This window comes from Hylobates moloch, unplaced genomic scaffold (genome assembly GCF_009828535.3).
Source record: "Hylobates moloch isolate HMO894 unplaced genomic scaffold, HMol_V3 SCAFFOLD_14, whole genome shotgun sequence".
Lineage (NCBI taxonomy): Eukaryota > Metazoa > Chordata > Mammalia > Primates > Hylobatidae > Hylobates > Hylobates moloch.
The window spans coordinates 948,901-974,739 of record NW_026652289.1 but is presented as its reverse complement, the minus strand read 5'-3'; the positions used below and the strand labels follow the sequence as shown (position 1 = coordinate 974,739).

Below are 25,839 nucleotides of genomic sequence, written 5' to 3'. Positions count from 1 at the left end.
GGCGAGGACCCGCGTGGAAACGGAGCCTAGGCACGGCGACTGCGGAGGACGCGCCTCGGCCCCAGCGCCCTGGTCCTGGGGGCGTCCGGCTGCCCTTGCCCGAGGCCGGGGCGGGCGCTCAGCGCCGCGGAAGAAACGCCCGGGCGGGGACGCACAGCGAGGCGGGCTCCCCAGGAAGTACCGGGAAAACGGCGCGGAGCGGAACAGCCCGGAGCCAGCCCAGAGAAAGGGCGGCCTCCCCCTGCAGCCCCCGGGGCCCAGCAACGCCCCGCCCCAGGCCAGGGCTCTAGAACGCCGGGCGGGCGGAGGGGACGGGGCCGCGAGACCAGCGCGGGGCGGGCGGCGTCTGGGCACAGGCTCACGGGCCGCTCGGGGCCCCTGCCCGCCGGGCGCTGCGGCCCCAGCCTTGGGGCCGGGGCCAGGCGCGCAGAGAACGGGAAGCGGGCGCTGCAGGGGGACCTTCGGGGTTGCGGCAAGGCCGGGAATTCAACGGCCACTCCCGTCCCGTCGGGCCCTCCCGCCCACCAAATCCCCGCCCACCACGGACCCGCCCCGTCCACCACGGACCCGCCCCGTCCACCACGGACCCGCCCCGTCCACCACGGACCCGCCCCGTCCACCAAGGTCTCGCTCACCACAGGCCCGCCCCGCCCACCGCAGGCCCGGCCCGCCCACCAAGGCTCGCCCCGCCCATCCGCGGCCCTGCCCACCACAGGCCCGCCCCAAGCCTGGGCCCCGCCCCATCAAGGACACTAATCCCCTATCTCCGAGCCCCGCCCACTGCTCTTGCCCGTCTCCCGCCCGCCCCGACTTAGGCCTCTCCCCGGCCCGGCTCCCCGAACTCAGCCCCGCCCCTGCCCCGCCCCCACCCTACCCCAAATGGTGACCCGCCCCTCCCACTGCCCGTCCTCGCCCCGCTTCACCTCATTAGGGCCCCGCCCCGATTCTTGCCCCGCGCGCTCAATGTCCCGCCTACGACCCCGCCCACTACTAGTGACCAGCCCGCCCGTTCGAGGCCCCGCCTCCTCCCCCCTCCCAATGCTCGGCCCCGCCCCGCGCGTCATTGGGCCAGGTCCCCGCCCCGCCCGCAGCCCCACCCCCGCCCCTTTGACTCGAGTTGGCTTTTTCCAGAGAACTTTCCGGGCTCGGATTGGCCGCGCCGGTCGATGTTCCGCCCTTTGATTGGCCCGCGGCGCCCGCTTTCGCGAGCCTGCCCTTGGGCGGGGGCGGGGCCGGCGGCGGCGCGCGGCGCTAGATTGGTTAGCGGCGCAGAGGGGCGGGCCCGCGCCGCGCGCAGCGCTCGGGCTGGAGCGCCTGAAGCCGCGACCGCCGCCTCAGCCGCCTCAGCCGCGGTCGCCGCCGCTTCGGCCGACTTAGCCTCCGCTGCCGCCTTCTCACCCGCCTCGCCCCGACCCCGCCCGGCCTTCCCGGCCTCTCCCCGCCGGCCCGCGGGCTCGCCGTCCGGCGCAGGGCAGGTGAGTGAGCGGTGGCGGGCGGGGTCGGGGTCGGGCGCCCTTGCGGGTTACGGGGACCGAGTCCCCGACGGAGGCCGAGTGACGGAGCGACCCCGGACCGCGGCAAACTTCGCTCGAGCCGGGGCGGGCGGGGGTCCCGGGCTGGGTCGCGCCGTCCCCGACCGCCACCGGCGCCTGCGGCGGCCCGGGGCAGCGAGGGGACTCGCGCTCCCTCAAGGTGCGGTCGCCAGGCCTGGCTCGCCCGCCTCCGCCCCCTCCCCAAATTCGGAAGTTGCGGCGGGAAGCCGAGAGCGCCTCGGATGTGGGTCAGAAAACGCCTGGACTACTTGAGGCTTCAGTTTCAAAACGGCACAAATTTCATCTCTTGATTGAGAAGAGATCTGGGGAACACCCCGGAGCGGCCGCGGCGGCTGGAGGGCGGCGGGGCGCGGCGCGGGGCCTCCTCCCCCTGGACGGCCGCCGGGAGAGCGCGGCCTCACCCCTCGGTGACCCTGCGGAGAGCCGCGCGCGGGTGGTGGGGAGCGCGCAGGTCCCTCTTGTTGGCTCTTGTTGGTCGGTGTGTTTTATTTTAATTTTGGGGGTGGTTAGAACGTGTTTCTTATTGTCCCCACACGTGTTCTAATTGGAAGTCTTGTTTCGTGAAAGAGTTTGTTTTTTCTTTTTGCCTGGTGATGTTTTCCAATTTCCCCCCGCTACTCTGAAGTATATTACTGGCATAAGAAATTTGAAAGTTAACCAAAAGTCGGGTCCTAAATCTCGTGGCTCGGGGTTGGTTATCTTCCACCGTCCTTCAGAGCAGCCTGGATTTGCAGGTCTTGTTAACCCTCCATGTGAGCCAGTAGCACTCTTAGTTGTTGAGTGTTCGTAGAGTGGGATTCACCAGAAGGAATCTTGAGCAGCAGGGCCTTGCAGAGAGGCCTTTAGAGATTTGACTGGGTCACTTACAGACTCCCCCCATTTCAAAAATATTCCTCTGGCACAGGCCCTCACATATCCGTCTGAAATTGAACTCGCTTTCAGGGGCAAACTGTTGCCCTTTTTCTTTTCTTTGGACTTTCTCAGAAGTGGATTCCAAAGGAGTGTGCAAGGGTGCTTCCCTATTTAAGAGAACTAACTCCCAGTCCTCCTCATATTCAAGAACAATTCATCATCTTAAAGCGTGTCAGAGATACCTATTTTGGCCCCAAAAGGAGTGTTTGTAGAACAGTGTCACTCTGAAGGGATCATTGGCAAGATCTGAAAGGACCTGATTGATCATCACACGAGAGAAGCAGAAATAGTTCTGGTGGTTTCAGGCTTGGAGATCCATAAGAAAGCATGAGGCTTTAAACACAAGTGCAGTGACGGACTAACTGATGTCTCACTTTCGAGCAGTATTTTTTTTTTTGCTTGTATGTAGATGCTGTTGTTTATACAGTGCAAGTTCATTACAAATGTTTTAGAACTTACATAGCTTCACGTATTTTCTTAGTTGATACTCAATATTATAAGGTTTTGAAAAAGTTTTGATGGTAAATGGGGTCTTTATAACTGAAAAAAATGGACTCTGTCTAGAATTCGGGGCTTTTTGGCTGGTGTTGCCACAGGTGCTGCTGATTAGTGGTGCTTTTGGACCTCAAAACAGCACTTTCCCAGATATCATTATAATACGGTGGGGGAAAACCCACACAGCTTTGTGGTTACGTTTTTAGCTATTTATGCGAAAAAATTCAACATATGGTTATATTTTGCTAGCTGTTTTGAAGAAGCTATCCTTTACCCTATTGTTCTGAGGAGGCTGACAGCATGCTGCATTTATAAATTTGAAAAAGTCTCATGAGCTTCTTGAACCAATCTAGCCATTCAGATTTGGATTCTGTGTATCAGTTTTGATTATTTCAATTCCTGTGTCAATGGCAGAATCATTTCTATTTTTATAAAAGTCTCAGGGCTTTATTGTAAAGGTGAACACTGAAGCAGATTTTAGTAGATGTAAGTTGTGTATCCTCTCAGTGAAGAAGGCTGTGCTTTGGGCCATAACCAAGGAAAATACTTGCTCATGTATTGGAATTGCCCCGACTTAAACATTAGAATAAATGCTGTAGATTTTGGGGCAGCTCTGATGTCTCAGCTCTCATCCCTGGTGGCAATGACTCTCACAGGCAAGGCGTCATGGGCCCGCTGTCCATGGTGCTGAATCCGTGTCACCTGTTTCTCTCTCTCTCTCTCTCTGTGTGTGTGTGTGTGTGTGTGTGTGTGTGTGTGTGTGTGTGTTTTGGGGCAGGGGGAGCTCAAATTTCCTTTCCAGCGTACTTTAAAATTAATTTCAGAATTCATATTATTAAATAAAATTTGATCGGGAAATTCTGTTGAATGGGAGCGTGTCTTGAAAACACTTAAGCCATTTTATTCTTCTTTTTAAGGAGGATAATTATGCTAGAACATTCCATTTCCTTTGCTTAGTCTTCACTGTCTCTCTAGGTGGGAGTTTTGTTGCTTGAGTATGGGCATCAAGTAACAAATCACTGACATTAAATGAAACCCTGTTTTCTTAACAACCATTTCTTTAAGAAAGTACCAGTTTGTTTTAGTCTGTTTTCTTTTGCTTATAACAGAATACCTGAAACTAGGTAATTTACAAAGAAAAGGAATGTATTTCTTACAGTCATGGAGGCTGAGAAGTCTAAGGTCCAGGGGCCAAAGCCACCAGCCCCACTCCCATGACAACCCACTAATCCATTAACCCATGAATGGATTAATCCATTTTATGAGGGCAGAGCCCTCTTGATCCAATCACCTCTTAAAGGTCCCACCTCTCAATACTGCTGCATTGAGGATTACATTTCAGCATGAGTTTTGGAGGGGATATTCCAACCATAGCACCTTTATTACAATATAGACATACATCTGTAGGCATGTATCTATGTAGGGGCAACTTGTTCCCAAAAGGGTTGACTCTAGCATGTTTTGCATTCTCCAGCATGTTGGTTCTCAGCCTTTCCTGGCGATGGGATCTGTTTATGTGTTGGGCTATTGAGTGGTTGCCAGGCATTCCTGTTGTGTTAGAGCTACATCTACTCTCTTTTCTCTAATATTGAGGACATCTTTGTAAATCATTTTACATGAACCTCTTGAAGTTAATTTTGTCAGTTACTTTAGAATTGCCCCACAGGTTAGCATTAAAAAAAAAGATAGGTGTCACTTGTGGTACAGAGATTGTTGCACATGATAGTAAGTTGTATATCAAGCTAAGCAGTGGATCGTTGAGGTGCTTTTTGTTATGATCATCTGAACTGATTCTGTGGCCTCATTTGTTGTACACTTAACCCAGGTTACTCTTTGACATCTCTTTTGTTGACAGAAACTCAGGAAAACTTCCTTCTGCCTCATCTAAGCTTCAGAAATACTCCCTGATTGCCTACTCTTTGCCATTTCCTATGCTATGATCTGGGAACCCATGGAGGAATGAGACAGAGTTCTTGTTGAAGGGCTTACCAGTTCAGATTGAGGAAGGAACATGTAAACACATAATTACAGGCGGCCATACTCAGTGCTTTAGTTGGGATACATAGAAAACCAGGCGAATGTGTTGAAGGGTGATTCATTTGGGCCGAGAATCAGGGAAAGCTTTAGAGAAGAGGTGACCTTTGGGCTGGGCCCTAGGGCATGAGTTATAATTGGGCATGGATTGGGTATACATTTATTCGAAAAAGGCTGGAAGGTTGGAATAACCGGAGTACAGAGTGTGCAGCGGTGTGGAGGCTGGAGGTATGGAAGCATAGTGAAGGAGTTGGGACCCTGCTGGAAGTGTTAGGGGCATTGTGAAATGGTTGGAACTTTATTGGAGATGGAGGGGGGTGAAAGTGGAGGAGGAGTTGCATGGTAGGTAGAATAATGGCTCATAAAGCTGTCCACATCCTAATCTCAGGACTATGTTATGTTACATGGCAGGGGAGTTAAGGCAGCAGATGGAATGAGGTTGCTAATCAGCTGATTTTAAAATAGGGAGATTATCCTGGATTATCTGGGTGGGCTCTGAGTAATCACAAGGGTTCTTAAAAGTGGAAAGAGAGGCAGAATAGTCAGTGTCAGAGTGATGTGAGGTGAGAAAGACTCGAGCTGCCATTGCTGGCTTTGAAGATGGAAGGGTGCACTAGTCAAGGAATGTGGGAAGCCTTTGGAAAAGGCAAGAAAAGGGATTCTGTCCCCTAGAGACCTGGGAAAGGAATGCAGTCCTTGGTTTCTAGCCCAGTGAGACCTTTGTCTGACTTGTGACCTCCAGAACTGTAAGATAAATGTTTGTTGTATTAAAACACTGAGTGTCTGTTCCAACAGCACTAAGAAACTGATATAAGCTGGGGCTCTTCATTTGGCAGTCTTAGCTGACAAAATTAAGGAGGAAATAACATGATTAGATTGGTTTTAGAAGATAAAATGATGGAGCTGCCACTTGGGGAGAATTCACCCCAGGTAAGCATAGTTCTATTCTCTATTTCACCTCCTAGGTAAGACTGGCATCTGATATTGTCTTATTTGGCCCAAATCCCACTTCCAGTCTCTCTGAGCAGCCTCCACAGCCTCTACCACTCCCAATTGCCATGTCTCCTCCGTGTTGGACACTTGAGAAAGAGTAGACCAGATATACACTTACCACTGAGATTGTGGTGTCACAGGCTAGGCCCAATTCCAACTTCATAGCTGTTGTCAGATTACTTTCCAGAGGTTTGTTTCTTTACATTCTCACTAATCCTTTATAGATTCAGATGTTTTAATTGTTGTCAATTGAGTAGATATTAAATATCTTACTGTTTTAATTAGCATTTCCTTGGCTAGTGAGTTTGAGGATTTTCTACCCATACTTTGGCCACTTGAGCTTCTTCTAAAAATTGTATTCTTATATTGTTTGTCTGCTTATTGTCTGGATTATCCTTTTTATAGCTTTTTAGAAGTTCTTTACATATTCTGGATTCTATTTGTATCCTGTTCTTTATCCTTTTAAATATGCCGTTTTGATGAGCAGATGTTCAGTTTTAATGTAGTCAGATTTATCAGTATTTTCTTTACAGTTTATGGTGATTGAGTCTGATTTAAGAAATCTTGTGTTACTCCAAGGTCATTGTATTAGTCCATTTTCATGCTGCTGATAAAAGACATACCCGAGAGTGGGCAATTTACAAAAGAAAGAGGTTTAATGGACTTACAGTTCCACGTGGCTGGGGAGGCCTCACAATGATGGTGGAAGTTGAACGGTACATCTCACATGGCAGCAGACAAGAGAAGAGAGAGCTTGTGCAGGGAAACTCCACTTTTAGAACTATCCGATCTTGTGAGACTTGCTCACTATCACAAGAACAGCATGGGAAAGACCTGCCCCATGATTCAATTACCTGCTTACTGGGTCCCTCCCATAACACATGGGAATTCAAGATGAGATTTGGGTGGGGACACAGCCAAACCATATCAGTCATAATATGTCCTCCTCTTTAAAAAAATATTTAAATATTTGCTTTTTATAGTCTACCTAGAACTTATTTTTGTGTGGGGTATGAGATAGAGATCCAATTTTAATTTTTTTCCAAATTCATAACCAGTTGTACCGGTATTGTTTATTGAATACAGTCCTTTCCCCAGTGATCTGCAGTGGTACCTTTGAAGCACATCAGATTTCACAAATGCGTGAATCAGTTTCTAGTTGCTTCATGTACCTAATGATAATTTAATTTCTTTCTCCCTAGTTCTTAAATCTTTTATTGATCTTTTTTTTTGTCTTTTTTCCTTTGCTTGGACCACTAGAGAAAGTTGTAGGGAGATTGTGGTAAGATTGTCCTTATATTGTTTTTCATTTAAAAGAAATGCTGTGAAAGACTTAATTGTGAACTTTTTTTTTTTTGGTAGATTCCTTTATTAGGTTAAGGATGATCACATTTACTAGTAGTTTAATAAAAGCTTTTTTTTTTTTTTTTTTTTTTTTTGAGATGGAGTCTCGCTCTGTCGCCCAGGCTGGAATGCAGTGGCGCAATCTCCGCTCACTGCAAGCTCCGCCTCCTGGGTTCACACCATTCTCCTGCCTCAGCCTCCGAGTAGCTGGGACTACAGGTGCCTGCCACCACGCCCGGCTAATTTTTTGTATTTTTAGTAGAGATGGGGTTTCACCGTGGTCTCGATCTCCTGACCTCATGATCTGCCCGCCTCGGCCTCCCAAAGTGCTGGGATTACAAGTGTGAGCCACCGTGCCCAGCCAATAAAAGCTTTTTAAAAAAATCATGAATAGATTTTGAATTTTCTCAAATGGTTTTCTATACAGTGTACTTATTTAGATAATTTTATGCTTTTTTAAAAAAAATCGTGATTGAGATGAGATATTTTATTCTTTTAATTTAAGCCATTATTTATTTCCTGGGAGAAACTGTGATGTACTACATTAAAAAATATTACCAGGCCAGGTGTGGTGGCTCACACTTGTAATCCCAACATTGAGAGGCTGAGGCCGGAGGATCATTTGAGCGCAGGAGTTCAAAACAAGACTGGGAAATATAGTGAGACCCCATTTTTACAAAGAAAAAAAAAAAAACCAAAGAAAAAAAATTAGCTGGGCATGGTGCCATGCATCTGTAGTCCTAGCTACTTGGGGGACTGAGGTTGAAGGATCACTTAAGGCTGGGAGGTTGAAGCTGCAATGAACTGTGATCATGCCTCTGCACTCCAGCCTAAATTATTGGGTCCAATATGCAAATATTTCATTTAGGATTTATATATTCATAAGAGGTGTTGACCAGCGATAATCTTTTCTTGTATCGCCCTTATTCAGATTTGGTATCAACATGATACTTCATCATCTTTGTAATAATTTCTTTCTTTTTTTTAGAGAGAGGGACTCTGTCACCCAGGCTAGAGTGTAGTGGTGCTATCATATCCTACTGCAACCTTGAACTCCTGGGCTTGAGTGATTTTCTTGCGTTAGCTTCTTGATTAGCTGGGATTATAGGCACAAACCACCATGCTCAGAAAATTTTTAAATTTCTTTTTTGTAGAATAAGGGTCTTGCTATGTTGCCCAGGCTGGTCTTGAACTCCTAGGCTCAAGAAATTCTCCCACCTTGGCCTCCCAAATGTAATAGTTTTGGAAAGGGAGGAATTCTCGTTTCCTGGAAATTTGGCAAAATCGATTCTTAAATGGTCTGGATCTGGACCTTTTTAAATATGGAGACACTTGCAGTAGCAATTAATCACTTTGGAAGGGTCACTACTCCATTCTGCTCACATTTCATTGGCTAGAAGGAGTCATTCTGGCCATATCTAATTTAAGATGGGGCAGGGTGGTAGAATCTTCCTCATCCTGGAAGCAGGGGGCACTCAGTCCAATAGCACAAGGAAATTTTGTCAATAATCTTGAGTGAGCGTGGAAACAGATTCTTCCTGTTAGTCCTTCAGGTGAGAGCACAGCCTGGCTAACACTTTGAATGCAGCTTTGTGAGACCCTAAGCAGAGGACCCAGTTAAGCCTGCTTAAATTCCTGACTCACAGAAACTGTGAGATATTAAATACATATTGGTTTAAGGTGTTAAATTTGTGATAGTTTGTTATGCGGCAATAGAAAATGGATGTACTGATCTCCACTGACCTCCCCTTAGAAGTGGATTTGGGTTGATGAAGGGTTTTTGACTCTATTTAAGGTAATCAGCTTATTATTTATTTTCTTTTATACAACGTTTTTTCTATTTATAAAAGTAATACAAATGTTTTATGTAGAAAAATTGGAAGAAACAGAAAATTATAAAGTAGAAGATCAACATTATCCTTAATCTTACCACAAAAGGATATTCAGTGTTTTTTCCTACTTATATTTATGTATGATATGCATATCCTAAAGTTGGGATTCATTCCAAAGTATGTTTTTTGAACCAATATTTTTCCCTTTACATCATGAGCATTTCCTTGTCTCATAATGTGTTCTTCTAAAATATGATTTTAAATGGCTGCATACTATTCCAAAGAGTGTCCCAGTTTATTGAACCTTTTCCCTATAGCTAGACATTTATGTTGCTTTAAAATACTCATCATGATAAATAATGCTTTGAAAAATATCCTATACAAAAATCATTGTGCGTATCACTGATTGCTTCTAAATTTCTAAAGGTGAAACTATTAGCTCTAAGGTTGTAAATGTTTTTAAGTCTTTTTGTACTTAACTATCTATTTTGCAACATTTCTAAAAAATAATGTAAAACTTAGACATCTGTTTCTGTAACTCACCAGGTTGGGATAGGACAGAACTATTGATTTTTGAGCATCTAGGTTCCTGTTTTCTTAACCCTGTTTGCAGAGTGGTTTTAAATTATTCATTAAAGTGCAATATGGATTCTATTTATAGACGCATTTGTGTATGAGATTGCTCCTTTAATGTTTGGGGAAAAGCCTACAAATTGCTATTATCACATTCCTATCTTTGTAAATCCTTTTCTACTCCTGTTCACTCTTTCTTTGTTCTCAGTCAACCCAGTAGAGACACTGAGACAAATAAGGCCTTTGTATCCTTATATTATTCAGACAGAATGGCTGTGCTGAGCCAGCCCTTGTTCTTTTCTTCTTGCCATTTATGAATTAGTTGATCTCAAAAAGATGAGAGATCAGAATATTAATGATTAATTCAAAAATATTTTTCCTGGTCCCTAAAGTAATGGATGTTTGTGTAGAAAATTTCTAAAGGAAAGATTAGCATAAAAAGCAGAATAAAAATCTTGATAATTCTACTACCCACAGATGACCACTATTTAAACATAACTTGATCATGCCAGCTTATTCTTAAAATATGTGACTGGATTCTGATGGCTATTTTTTTTTTTTTTTTGAGATGGAGTCTTGCTCTGTTGCCCAGGTTAGAGTGCAGTGGCATGATCTCGGCTCACTGCAACCTCCTCTTTCTGGGTTCAAGCAGTTCTCCCTGCCTCAGGCTCCAGAGTAGCTGGGATTACAGGCACGTTCCACCACGCCTGGCTAATGTTTGTATTTTTTAGTAGAGACGGGGTTTCACCATGTTGACCAGGCTGGTCTCAAACTCCTGACCTCAGGTGATCCGCCTGCCTCGGCCTCCCAAAGTGCTGGGATTATAGGTGTGAGCCACCACACCCGCCCTGATGACTAATATTTTGTTTGGAGTTTTTGCATTTGTGCCTGTGAGTGAAATTGGCTCGTAATTTTCCTTTCTTATAGCTGTTCTCTTTCTAATCTGAGATGAATACTTAATTTATTAATTTGCAGCTTTTCCTTTTTTTCTAATATGTGTGTTTAAAGTGATATATTTTCTTGTAAACAATGCCTCAACTACATCATACAAAGTTTTATTTAAGGCATTTTCATTATTGTTTGTTATACTTTCTAATTTCCATTATGTTTTTTCTTTGATTCCTAGGTAATTTAGAAGAACATTTAAACATTTCTAAACATATGCATATTTTCTTGTTTTATTATTCTTCAGCACAATTATATTGCCCAAAGATCTTGCTTTCTATGATTTTAATCCTTTGAAATATGCTGATTTGCCTTATAGCCCAGAATATGGTATGTAAGTTTTCTCACATATTCCTATGTGCCTGGAAATAATTGGGTTCAATGTACTATACTAAATATTCTGTTTAGCTGAGTTGGTAAATCTGCTTTCTTACTAGTTTTTTTGGTTGTTATATTCATTACTGAGATAATTACATGATTTCATTATGATTATGGATTTGTCTTATTTTTCCTTGCAGTTCTGCCAGTTTTTATGTATAAATTTTTGAGACTGTGTTGTCAGGGGCACACAGATTTGAAACTGTTAGGTCTTCCTGATGAACGGAGACTTTAGTTATTATGACTGGTTCTCTTTAGTAATTAATATTTGACTTTATTATATGGTATGTCTGATGTTAATATTAACATAGCCATGCTAGATGTTTTAGACTCATATTTACATGATATCTTTGTTTTTTATCTTATTCTCAACCTTACTATAGTTTTATGCTTTAGGTATGTCTCTTGCAAAGAGTATAGTTAGATATTTTTTTCATTCAATCTGACAGTCTTTGTCTTTTAATTGGAACAGTTCATTTACGTTAAATGTAATTACTGATTTATTTGGGTTTAAATTTACGATCCTTTTATGTATTTGTCTTGTCCTACATTTTCTGTGTTTATTTTTCTCTCTTTTCTTGCATTATTTTAATCTGATAATATGATTTTTTGAAAAAATCATTCCATTTTTCCACCTTCTCCAGTAGATTGGAGATTATGTCCTATTTTTTGTTCTTTTAGTGGTTATTGTGTACATTGTTAGTAACTTATCCAGATAATGTAGTTATACCTTTATCTTTCTCCTAGACAAATCATAGTTTCTTAGAAGACTTGAACTCTATGACCCCCCTCCAGATTCATATGTGCTTATTATTATGCACTTTAATTCTATATATTTTCTTTTTAAACTCAGTGAAATAAATTAATATTAACAGTATTATATTAACAATATTGGTATTGATAGTATTATTACAGGTAACATTAACAGTATTGTATTAACAGTAATATTAACAATTAGTGTTCATTTAGATTTATCCAGATACTTATCTTTTCTTTGCTCTTCATTGGTCTCTGGCATTTCCGACTTATTCTGGGATGGTTTCATTTCTGCCCAAAGGGCCTTCTTTAGAAATTCCTTTATTGCAGGTCAGCTGATGTAGACACTGCATTTTTTTTTTTTTTTTTGGAGACAGAGTCTTGCTCTGTTGCCAGGCTGGAGTGCAGTGACGCGATCTCAGCTCACTGCAGCCTCCACCTACCGGGTTCAAGTGTTTCTCCTGCCTCAGCCTCCCCAGTAGCTGGGACTACAGTTGCACGCCACCATGCCCAGCTAATTTTTGTATTCTTAGTAGAGACGGGATTTCACGATATTGGCCAGGATGGTCTCAATCTCTTGACCTCGTGATCTGCCCACCTCGGCCTCCCAAAGTGCTGGGATTATAGGCGTGAGCCACCGCGCCTGGCCAACATTACGTATTTTTTAATCTAAAAATATTTTTATTTAATCTTTTAACAAATTCTTTCAATTTACTTAAACATTTCGTGGGATATAATTCACACTCTATAAAATTCACCCTTTTAAAGTTTACAATTGAGTGTTTTTTGGTGTATTTTCAAGGTCATGCAACTGTCATTACTACATAATTCCAGAATATTTTCTTCACTTTAAAAAGAAACCTCATCATACACAGTAACTGCCTGTTTCTTCCTCCCGAAAGGCCCTGGCAACTGTTAATTTAGTTTTCATCTCTAAGAATTTGCCTATTATGGAAATTTCATATGAGTGGAATTATATAGTATGTGGCCTTTTGTGTCTGGCTTCTTTCACTTTGCATAACATTTTCAAGCTTTATCCATGCTGTAGTATGTATCAGTATTTCATTCCTTTTTATGGCTGACTAATACTCAGTTGTATAAATACATGACATTTTGTTTATCCATTCATCAGTAGATAGACATTTCAGTTGTTTTTTGGCTGTTATGAACAACATGCTATGAACAGTACTACGAGTTTTCATATGAATATATGTTTTCACTTGTCTTGGGTTTACACTAGAAGTAGAATTGCTGAGTCATACAGTATAACTCTGTTTAACTTTTTGAATAACTGCCAAATTGTTTCCCGAAGATGTTGCAGCATCTTCGGAAAACAATTTGGCAATGTAAAATTCCAAACAATTTGGAATGTAAAGTGCTGCACCATTTTATATTCCCATCAGTAATTTATGAGGGTTCCAATTTCTGCACATTCTCTCAAACACTTGTTATTTTCCAGTTTTTTGATTATAGCCATGTAGTGGGTGGGAAGTAGTAGATATTGTGGTATAAATTAGCATTTCTGTAGTGACTGATGATATTCAGCCCTTTTCATGTACTGCTTATTGGCCATTTTTGTTTTTTCTTTGGAGAAATGGCTATTTAAATCCTTTGCCCAAGACTTCATGACTAAAACACCAAAAGCAATGGCAACAGAAGCCAGAATTAACAAATGGGATCTAATTAAACTAAAGAGCTTCTGCACAGCAAAAGAAACTATTGTCAGAGTGAACAGGCAACCTACGGAATGGGAGAACGTTTTTACAATCTATCCATCTGACAAAGGTCTAATATCCAGAGCCTACAAAGAACTTAAACAAATTGACAAGAAAAAAAAAACCCATCAAAAAGTGGGCGAGGGGTATGAACAGAAGAAGACATTTATGCAGCCAACAGACACATGAAAAAATGCTCATCATGGCCGGGCGCGGTGGCTCACGCCTGTAATCCCAGCACTTTGGGAGGCCGAGGCGGGCGGATCACGAGGTCAGGAGATCGAGACCATGGTGAAACCCCGTCTCTACTAAAAATACAAAAAATTAGCCGGGCGCGGTGGCAGGCGCCTGTAGTCCCAGCTACTCGGAGAGGCTGAGGCAGGAGAATGGCATGAACCCGGGAGGCGGAGCTTGCAGTGAGCCGAGACTGTGCCACTGCACTCCAGCCTGGGCGACAGAGCGAGACTCCGTCTCAAAAAAAAAAAAAAAAAAAGGGTAAAAATGCTCATCATAACTGGTCATTAGAGAAATGCAAATGAAAACCACAATGAGATACCATCTCACACCAGTTTGAATGGCAATCATTAAAAAGTCAGGAAACGAGATGCTGGAGAGGATGTAGAGAAATAGGAAAGCTTTTACACTTTTGGTGAGAGTGTAAATTAGTTCAACCATTGTGGAAGACAGTGTGGCAATTTCTCAAGGATCTAGAACCAGAAATACCATTTGACCCAGCAGTCCCATTACTGGGTATATACCCAAAGGATTATAAATCATTCTACTATAAATCCACATGCATGCATATGTTTATTGCAGCATTGTTCATGATAGCAAAGACTTGGAACCCACCCAAATGCCCATCAGTGATAGACTGGATAAAGAAAACATGGCACATATACACTATGGAATATGATGCAGCCATAAAAAAGGATGAATTCATGTCCTTTGCAGGGACATGGATGAAGCTGGAAACCATCATTCTCAGCAAACTAACACAAGAACAGAAAACCAAACACCTCATGTTCTCACTCGTAAGTGGGAGTTGAACAATGAGAACACGTGGACACGGGGAGGGGAACATCAAACACCAGGGCCTGTTGGTGGTGGGGGCCTAGGGGAGGGATAGCATTAGGAGAACTACCTAATGTAGATGAGGGGTTGATGGGTGCAGCAAACCACCATGGCATGTGTATACCTGTGTAACAAACCTGCACGTTCTGCACATGTATTCCAGAACTTAAAGTATAATAAATTAAAAAAAAAGCTGAAAACAAAAACAAAAATAAATCCTTTTCCCATTTAAAAACTGGATTGTCTTTTTATTGCTGAGTTTTAATTGTTCTTTATATATTCTGTATGTTAGTCCCTTATTGGGTATATGATTTGCAAATATTTTCCCTTCAACTGTGAGTAGTCTTTTCATTTTCTTTTCTCTTTCTTTCTTTCTTTCTTTCTTTCTTTCTTTCTTTCTTTCTTTCTTTCTTTCTTTTTTTTTGAGACACAGTTTCGCTCTGTCACCTAGGCTAGAGTGCAGTGGCACAACCTTGGCTCACCGCAAGCTCTGCCTCCCAGGTTCATGCCATTCTCCTGCCTCAGCCTCCCGAGTAGCTGGGACTATAGGCGCCCGCCACCTGTGCCTGGCTAATTTTTTGTATTTTTAGTAGAGACAGGGTTTCACCGTGTTAGCCAGGATGGTCTTGATCTCCTGACCTCATGATCCACCTGCCTCAGCCTCCCAAAGTGCTGGGATTACAGGTGTGAACTACCGTGCCCGCCTCATTTTCTTGATAGTATCCTTTGATGCACAAATGATTTTTATTTTGGTAATACTGCATTTATCAATTTTTTTCTTTTGTTGCTTGTGTTTTGTCATATTTAAGACATTGCTTAATCCTAGGTCACAAAGATTTACACCTCTGTTTTATTCTAAGGGTTTTATAGTTTTAGCTCTGAAATTTAGGTCTTTGGTGCATTTTGAGTTAATTTTTATCTATGGTATGAAGGAGGAGTTTAACTTCGTTCTTCTGCCTGTGGCTGTCTAGTCCTAGTACCATTTGTTCAAAAGACTACCCATTGAATGGCCTTAGCACTTTTGTCAAAAATAGTTGACCATAAAATATGGGTGTATTTCTGAACTCTCAACTCTATTCCATGGACTTATATGTCTCTCTCTATGCCAGCAGCACACAGTCTTGATTATTGTAGCTTTGTAGTAAGTTTTAAGATTGGGAAGTGTGAGTCCTTCAACTTTGGTCTTTTTATTTATTTTGGTTTTCCTGGTCCCTTGCATTTCCATATGGTTTTTAGGTTTGGTTTGTCACTTTCTGGAAAAAAAAAAAAGGCAGGTAGAATTTTGATGGGGATTAACTGAATCTGTAGATAATTTGGGGAGTATTGTCAGGTTAACAATATTAAGTTTTCCAATCCATGAGCATAGGATTTAGTAGCTATAATAGTTCTTTAGTGGATTCCTGAGGATTTTTTATATGCAAGATTATATCATCTGCAGATATAGATACTTTTAATTCTTTGTTTCTAATCTGCATGCCTTTTTAAAATTTTTCTCATGTAATTTCCCTGGTTATAAGCTTTAACACAATGTTTAATTGTTGTGGCAAGGGTGGACATCATTGTTTGTTCCTCATCTTAGGGGGAAAGCTTTTAGCCTCTCACCAGTAAGTATAGTTAGCTGTGAATTTTTATAGATGCCCTTAATAAGGTTGAGGAATTTCCCTTCTATCCCTATGTTGTTGAGTGTTATTATCATGAAAGGGTGTTAAATGTTGTCAGATGCTTTTCCTGCATCTATACTATGTTATTTTTGTCCTTTATTATATTAATGTCATGTATTACATTGATTCAGTTTTGTATGTTGAGCCAACTTTGAATTCCCTAGATAAATCCCACTTGTCATGGCATATAATCCTTTTTATATATTGGTGGATTTGGTTTGGCCGGTGTTTTGTTGAGGATTTTTTGAGATGGAGTCTCACTCTGTCACCCAGGCTGGAGTGCAGAGGTGCGATCTCGGCTCACTGCAGCCTCTGCCTCCTGGGTTCAAGCGATTCTCCTGCCTCAGCTTCCTGAGTAGCTGGGATGACAGGTGCGTGCCACCATGCCCAGCTAATTTTTGAATTTTTAGTTGAGACAGGGTCTTACCATGTTGGCCAGGCTGACCAACTCCTGACCTCAAGTGATCCGCCCGCCCCAGCATCCCAAAATGCTGGGATTACAGACATGAGCCGTCACACGCGGTCTTGTTAAGGATTTTCTGTTTGTATTCTTAAGGCATGTTAATCTGTAGTTTTCTTGTGATCTCTTTGTCTGGTTTTGGTATTAGGGTAATACTGGCCTTATAGAATGAGTTGGCAAGTGTCTGTTTCTCCTTGTGAAGGATTGGTGTTCATTCTTTAAATGTTTGGTAGAATTTAACAGTGAAGCCATCTGTTTCTAATTTTTCCTTGTGGGAAATTTTTAAGGTACTGAATATCTTTACTTGTTTAGGTTTTTTTCAGATGTACTATTTTTTAAGTTTTGATAGTTTCTGTCTTTCTAGGAATTGGTGAATTTCACCTAGGTTATCTAATTTATTGGCCAACAGTTCATAATATTTCTTTATAGTCCTTTTATTTCTGTAAGGTTGGTAGTTTTCTTTCTGATTTTAGTAAATTGAGTCTTCCCTCTTTTTTTCTTGGTCATTCTAGATAAAAGTTGTCAATTTCATTGGTCTTTTTTTAAAAAAAAACAAAAAAACTTTGGTTTCATTGTTTTTCTATTTTCTATTTCATTTTTGCTCGAATATTTGTTTTTTTCTTCCGCTTGCAAAGGTTTAGTTGGCTCTTTTTCTAATTTCTTAAGGTAGAACGTTAGGTTATTGATTTGAGATATTTCTCTTTTAATATAGGTGTTTACAGCTATAATTTTGTAAGAACTGCTTTCACTGCCTTTCATAAGTTTTGATATGTTGTGCTTTCTTTTACTTTCCTTTTTTTTTTTTTTGAGACAGGGCCTTGGTCTGACACCCAGGCTAAAGTGCATTGGTGCCATCACAACTCACTGCAGCCTCAACTTTGAGTCTCCTGAGCTCAAACGATCTTCCCACCTCATCCTACTGAGTAGATGGGACTACAGGTGCATTCCCCCACACCTGGCTAATTTTTTAATTTTTTTGTGAGACACAGGGTCTTGTCATGTTGCTCAGACTGGTCTCGAATTCCTGGGCTCAAGCAGTCCTCCCGCTATGGCCTCCCAAAGTGCTGGGATTACAGGCGTGAGCCACTGTGCCTGGCCTCATTTTTAATGATCTCAAAGTATTTTCTAATTTCCTTCATGGCTTCTCCCTTGACTTTTTGGTTATTTAGCAGTGTATTGTTAAATTTCCACAAACTTTTGAATTTCTTAAATTTTTATCTGTTACTGATTTCTATTTTTTTCCCTTGTGGTTGGGGAACATATTTTATATTATTTTAATTCTTTAAAATTTTGGGACTTATTTTCTTGGCTAACACCTGGTCTGTTCTAGAGAATGTTCCATGTGTATTTGAGAATAATATGTTTTCTGCTTTTTGAATGGAGAATTCTATAAATGTCTGCTAGGTCTAATTAGTTTATTAGTATTGTTTAAATCTTTTGTTTTCTTTCTGATTTTCTGTCTTGCATTCCATCCTGTATTGAAAATGGACTTTTGAAGCTTCCAACTGTTACTGTTGAACTGTCTGATTCTCCCTTTGTTTCTCTTGATTTTTTGTTTCATGCATTCTGGGGCTTTATTTTATATGTATACACACACACATATGTATGTGTGTTTATATACATATATATAATTGTTAGAGCTCCTTGATGAATTGACCTTTTTATAATTATAAAATATTTTTTGTCTCTAATAACAATTTTTGTATTAAAGACCATTTTTTTCTGATGTTAATATAGCCATTCAAGCTCTCCTTTGGTTACGGTTTGCATTGTATATATTTTTCCATGCTTTCAACCTATTTGTTCTTTGTATTTAAGTGTCTTTCTTGTATACTACATATAATGGAATCATTAAAAAATCCATTTAGACAATTTCTGTGCTTATATTGGAATGTTTAATCCATTTACATTTAATGCAATTTTGACAAGGTGAAATTTATGCCAGCCATTTTGCTTCTTGTTTTCTCTATGCAATGTCTTTTTGAATTTTCTATTACTCCATTACTGACTTTGTGTTAGATATTTTCTAGTGTACTGTTTTATTTCCCTTATCATTTATTTTACTATTTTTTATTTTCTTAGGGGTTACTTGGGGTCTTACTACTGGCAATTTATAACAGTTTAGTTTGGATTAGTACCAGTCTAATTTCACTAGTATACAGAAACTTTGCTTCTGTGTATCTCCATTCCCTCCTTCTTCCTTTGTGCTGTTATTGTCATACAACGTACATCTTGCTGGGTATGGTGGCTCACACCTGTAATCCCAACACTTTGGGAGGCCGACGCGAACAGATCACTTGAGGTCAGGAGTTCGAGACCAGCCTGGCCAACATGGTGAAACCCCGTCTTTACTAAAAAATAACAAAAATTAGCCAGGCTTGGTGGCGCATGACTGTAATTCCAGCTACTTGGGAGGCTGAGACAGGAGAATTGCTTGAACCCAGGAGGCAGAGGTTGCAGTGAGCTGAGATTGCACCATTGCACTCCAGCCTGGGAGACAAAGCAAAACTCCATCTAAAAAAAAAAAAAAAAAAAAAATCTTGTACATTCTGTGCACTTCAACACAGATTTGTAATTATTGGCTTTTACAGTTATCTGTACTTGTTACAGTTTTGTTTTTAACAATTTTTATTTTTCAATTTAAAAATAGATTTAGAGGGAACAAGTACAGTTTTATTACATGCATATATTGCATGCTGGTGAAGTCTAGGCTTTTAGTGTAAGCATCACCTGAATAGTGTACCTTTTAACCATTAGGTAATTTCTCATTCCTCACCCCCTCTCACCCTCCCACCTTTCCAAATATCTGGTGTCTATTATTACATTCTGTGTGTCCATGTGTATATATTACTTAGCTCCCATATTCTCTCGTAAGTGAGAATATATGGTATTTGACTTTCTGTTTCTGAATTATTTCTCTGAAGATAATGGCCTCCATTTCTATCCACGTTGCTGCAAAGGACATGATTCCATTTTTTTATATGGCTCAGTAGTATTTTTTGGTATATGTATACTACATTTTCTTTATCCTGTCATCTGTTGATGGATACTTAGGTTGGTTCCATATCTTTCTATCACGAATAGTGCTGTAATAACATACGAGTACAAGTATCTTTTTGATACAGTGATTTTTTTTTTTTTTTTGAGAAAGAGTCTCGCTGTCGCCCAGGCTGGAGTGCAGTGGCGCGATCTCTGCTCACTGCAGGCTCCGCCCCCCCGGGGTTCACGCCATTCTCCTGCCTCAGCCTCCCGAGTAGCTGGGACTACAGGCGCCCGCCACCTCGCCCAGCTAATTTTTTGTATTTTTAGTAGAGACGGGGTTTCACGGTGTTAGCCAGGATGGTCCTGATCTCCTGACCTCGTGATCTGCCCGTCTCGGCCTCCCAAAGTGCTGCGATTACAGGCGTGAGCCACCACGCCCGGCCAATACAGTGATTTCTTTTCCTTTGGGTATCCACTATCTAGCCAGTAGTGGGACTGCCAGATCGAATGGTAGTTCTATTTCTATTTTTAGTTCTTTGAGAAATCTCCACACTGTTTTCCATAGAGATTGTACTAATTTACATTTGTGTTCCTTTTCTCTGCATACTTGCCAACATCTGTCATTTTTTGACTTTTTAATAATAGCCATTCTGAGGTGTTGTAAGATGATATCTCGTTGTTTTAATTTGCATTTCTCTGGTGATTAGTGATGTTGAGCACTTTTTCAAATGTTTTTTGGCCATCTGTATATCTTTTGAAAAATGCCTGTTCATGTTTGCTCACTTTTAATGGGGTTATGTTTTTTTTCTTGTCGAGTTGTTTGAGTTTCTTGTAGATCCTGGATATTAGTCTTTTGTTGGATGTATAGTTTGCAGATATTTTTCCCATTCTGCAGGTTGTCTCTTCACTCTGTTGATGATTATTTTTGCTGTGTAGATACTTTTAAGTTATTATTAAGTCCCATTTGTCTATTTTTGTTATTGTTGATCTCGGTTCACTGCAGCCTCTGCCTCCCAGGCTCAAGTGATCCTCCTGTCTCAGCCTCCCAAGTAGTTGGGACTACAGGTATGTGCCAATATACCTGACCAAGTTTTGTATTTTTTTTTTTTTTGTAGAGATGGGGTTTCACCATATTGCTTAGGCTGGTCCTGAACTCCTGGGCTCAAGCAATCTGCCTGCCTTCAGCCTTCCAGAGTGTTGGGATTACAGGCGTGAGCCACTGTGGCTGGCCTGCATTTGCTTTTGAGGTCTTAGTCATGAATTCTTTGCCTAGGCCAATGTCCAGAAGAGTTTTTCTGTGGGCAGCAAGCCACCCAGGTGCTGAGGCAAGAGACTGAGGGCACGAGCTGTTCCAGTATAATAAAATATATAAAATAACAAGAGTTATACTAGATACAGATCATAGATATGATTATATATAAGTATCACTAATCATTAGTTTGTAGTAATTACTCTTTATTCAAATATAATAATCCCCACTCTACAATCATAACCTAGAAAAAACCAGGCCATACAGAGATAGGAGGTGAAGGAACATGGTGAGAAGTGACCAGACGACAAGAGTGTGAGCCCTCTGTCACACCCAGACAGGGCCATTAGAGGGCTCCTTGGCCTAGCGGTAATGCCAGTGTCTGAGAAGATGCCCATTGCCAAGTGGACTGTGGTTTAGCGGTAGCATCGGTGCCAAGGAAAAGCACCCGCTACTTAGCAGACCGGGAAAGGGAGTCTCCCTTTCCCTGGGGGAGTTTAAAGAAGACTACTACACCACTTCTTGTGGAGGGCCTGACATCAGTCACTTCCGCCCGCAGTTATCCGGAGGCCTAACCATCTCCCTGTGATGCTGTGCTTCACCGGTCACACTCCTGGTCTGCTTTCATGTTCCATCCTGTACACCTGGCTCTGCCTTCTAAATAACAGTAGCAAAATTAGTGAAAGTACTAAAAGTCTCTGATATGCAGAAATAATGGCGTAAGCTGTCTCCTCTCTCTCTCTCTCTCCACCTTGGCTGCCAAACAGGGAAGGGCCCCCTGTCCAGTGGACACGTGACCCACGTGACCTTACCTATCATTGGAGATGGCTCACACTCCTTACCCTGCCCCCTTGTCTTGTATCCAATAAATAACAGCGCAGCCTGGCATTCGGGGCCACTACCGGTCTCTGTGTCTTGGTGGTAGTGGTCCCCCGGGCCCAGCTGTTTTTTCTTTTATCTCTTTGTCTTGTGTCTTTATTTCTGCCATCTCTCATCTCTGCACAGGGAGGAAAACCCACTGACCCTGTGGGGCTGGTCACTACGTCTTTCCTAGGTTTTCTTCTGGAATTTTTATAGTTTTAGGTCTTACATTTAAGTTTTTAATCCATCTCAAGTTAATTTTTGTATATGGTGAGAAATAAGGGTCTAGTTTTCTTCTGCATATGGCTATCCAGTTTTCCTAGCATCATTTATTGAATAAAGGGGTTTTCCCCAGTGTTTTGTTAACTTTTCAAAGATCAGTTTTCTGTAGGTATGTGGCTTTATTTCTGATTCTCTATTCTGTCCCCATTGATCTATGTGTCTCTTTTAATACCAGTACCATGCTGTTTTGGTTACTGTAGCCTTATAGTATAATTTGAAGTCAGGTAATGTGATGCCTGTAGCCTTGTTCTTTTTGATTTGGTTATTTGGGCTCTTTTTGGTTCCATATGAATTGTATGATTGTTTTCCCTAACTCTATGAAAAATGACATTAGTGTTCTGATAGGAATTGCATTGAATCTGTGGATTGCTTTGGGCAGTATGGTCAATTTATGATACTGGTTTTTCCAATTCATGAGCATAGGATGTTTTTCCATATGTTTGTGTCATCTACAGTTTCTTTCATCAGCATTTTGCAGTTGTCCTTGTAGAAATCTTTCACCTCCATGGTTAAATGTATTCCTAGGTATTTTGTTATTTTTTTGTAGCTATCACAAATGAAATTGAGTTCTTTATTTGGTTTTCAGCTTGATTGTTATTGGTGTTAGAAATACTACTGCTGGGGTACAGTGGTTCATGCCTATAATTCCAGCATTTTGGGAGGCCAAGGCAGGAGGATCACTTGAGGCCAGGAGTTCAAGACTGCCCTGGGTAACATGATAAGACCCCAAATCTACAAAAAATAAAAAAAAAAAATTAGGCAAGCATGGTGGTACATGCCTGTAGTCCTAGCTGCTTGGGGGCTAAGGTGGGAGAATCACTTGAGCTCAGGAGTTTGAGGCTACAGTGAGCCTTGATCACACCACTGCACCCCGGCCTGTGTCACAGAGTGAGACCCCACCTTTGAAAAAAAAGAAGTGCTACTGATTTTTGTTAGTTAATTTTGTATCCTGAAACTCTACTGAATTCATTTATCAAATCCAGGAATCATTTAGAAGAGTCTTTAGGGCTTTCTAGGTACAAGATCATATCCAAACATACAACCTTCCAAGATTGAACCAGGAAGAAATTAGAAATCCTGAACAGACCAATAACAAGTAGCGAGATTGAATCAGTAATAAAAATTCTCCCAATAAAACAAAGCCCAGGACCAAATGGAATCACAGCTGAATTCTACCAGATGTGTAAAGAAGAACTGGTACTAATCCTACTGAAACTATTCCAAAAAAATTGAGGAGGAGGGCCTTCTCCCTAACTCATTCTGTGAAGCTAGTATTACTCCAAAACCAAAGCCAGGCAAGGATACAATGAAAAAGAAAACTCTAGAGACCAATATCGTTGATGAAAATACATGCAGAAATCCCCAACAAAATACTAGCAATCCAAATCCAACAACGTATCAAAAGGATAATACACCACAATTAAGTGGGTTTTATTCCAGGGATGCAAGGATGGTTCAACATATGTAAATCATTAAATGTGATTTACCACATAAACAGAATTAAAAACAAAAACCATATGATTATCTCAATAAATGCAGAAAAAGCATTTAATAAAATTCATCCTTTCATGAAAAAACCCTCAATAAACTAGGCATAGAAGGAACATACCTCAAAATAATTCAAATCATATATGAAAGACCCACAGCCAACATCATTCTGAATGAGGAAACACCTAAAGCATTCCCTCTAAGAATTGGAACAAAACAAGGATGTCCATTTTCACCACCCTTATTCATCATAATACTGAAGTCCTAGCCAGAGCAGCCAGGTAAGAGAAAGAAATAAAAGGCATCCAATTTGGAAAAGAGGAAATAATATTATTTCTGTTCATTGATGATATGTAGTTATCTTTTACATCGAGTAGGAGGAAAGGGTTACAAACAAGTTACATTTATACTGTCTTTTATATTTACCATTATAGTTATATCTACTGGTGCTGTTTATTCATTCACTTGGATTTTCTGTACTATCTAGTGTCCTTTAATTTAAGCCTGAAGGACTTCTTTTACTGTTTCTTGTTAGGTAGGTTTTCTAGTGACATATTCTCTCAGCTTTTATTTGAGAGTGTCTTAATTTCTCCTTTGTTTTTGCAGAATAATTTTTCTGGATATAGAATTCTTGTTTGACAGTCTTTTTCTTTCATGATTTTGCATGTGTTATCCTACAGCCTTCTAGTTTCTATGGTTTCTAGTGAGAAATCTGCTATTGTTCTTATTGAGAATTTTTTTTTTTTTTTTTTAGATGGAGTCTTGCTCTGTCACCAGACTGGTGTGTAATAGCACGATCTCAGCTCACTGCAACCTCTGCCTCCCGGGTTCAAGCGATTTGAGAATCCCTTTTTAATGAGTTACTTTCTTGCTGCTTTCACAATTCTTTGTCTTTTGATAGTTTGATTATAATATATTTAGGTGTGGATGTCTTTGAGTTTATCCTTGAAGCTTATTGAGGTTATTGAATGTATAATTTTTTCCATCAGATCTGGGAGGTTTTCAATTATAATCCTTTCATATATTCTTTGTACCCCTTTATTTTCTCTCCTTCTGAGAGTCTCATTATGCATCTGTTCATTCTTTCTTCTTTCTTTCTTTCCTTTTTCTTTCTTTCCTTCCTTCCTTCCTTCCTTCCTTCCTTCCTTCCTTCCTTCCTTCTCTCCCCCTCTCTCTCTTTCTTTTCTTTCTTTCTTTCTTTCTTTCTTTCTTTCTTTTCTTTTCTTTTCTTTTCTTTCTGTCTTTCTGTCTTTCTCCCTTCCCTTCCCTTCCCTTCCTTTTTCTTTCTTTCTCTCATTCATTCATTCATTCATTCATTCCATTTTTGTAGAGATGAGTTCTCACTATGTTGCCCAGGCTGGTCTTGGACTCCCAACCTTAAGCCATCATTCCACCTCAGCCTCCCAAAATGTTGGGATTACAGGTGTGAGCCACCATGGTTGGCCATCTGTTGGTATTCTTGGTGGTTTCCCACAGGGCTCTGAGTTCAGTTCATTTTTTTTTTTAACTTCTTTACTTTCTGTTCCTTAGATTGATTAATCTCAGTTGATCTATTGTCAAGCTCACTGATTCTCCTGTGTGTTCAAATATGATGTTGAACCACTCCAATGATTTTGCTATTTCAATTATTGTATTTTTTAACTCCAGAATTTTTATTTGGTTTATTTTTATAATTTGTTATTGATATCTGCTTGGTGAAACAACACTGCCATTCTTTAATCCTTTAGACATGGCTTCCTTTAGTTATTCAAATATGTTTAAAATAGGTTATTTAAAGTCCAACACTGGGTCTTCCTTGGAAACAGTTTCTATTGATTGCTTTTTCTTTCCCTGTATATGGGCCATATTTTCCTGTTTCTTTGTGTGTGTCATAGTACTTTTTTGAAAACTTTATGTTTTAAATAATATAATGTGGCAACTCTGGAAATCTGATTCTCCTTTCTTCCATTTTTGTTGTTGTTGTTGCTTGTTATAGTAGTTTCTGTTCATTTGTTTATGTAGTGACTTTCCTGAACTAACTCTGTAAAGTCTGTATTCTTTGTCATGTGTCTTCACTGACTCTGTACTTGAATAGCTTAGTGGTCAGCTAATAATTGGACAGAGGTTTCCTTAAATGCCGGGATCAGTAAGTCTCATAGACTTTCCCAAGATACCTTGTGCATGTGTTGGGGCATGTGTCAGCCCTTAACCTACCAGTTTATAATTGCCTTAGTCTTCATTTTCTGATTGTGCAGAGTCTCAATGTCAGCTCAGTG

At 41.1% G+C, this 25,839-nt stretch overlaps 1 protein-coding gene across 2 annotated transcripts in view; it reads left to right on the top strand.

Annotated features, from left to right (window-relative positions):
• Window positions 1-1,403: 1,403 nt before the first annotated feature.
• PCBP3 (poly(rC) binding protein 3) overlaps window positions 1,404-25,839 on the top strand; it is a 264,611-nt gene continuing 240,175 nt past the window's right edge. Inside the window, exon 1 of one of the 2 annotated variants that reach the window (XM_058427584.1) lies at window positions 1,404-1,475. The gene's annotated coding sequence lies outside the window, so the exon portion shown is untranslated. The remainder of the gene's footprint in view (window positions 1,476-25,839) is intronic. The other variant, XM_058427585.1, reaches the window with a different exon arrangement.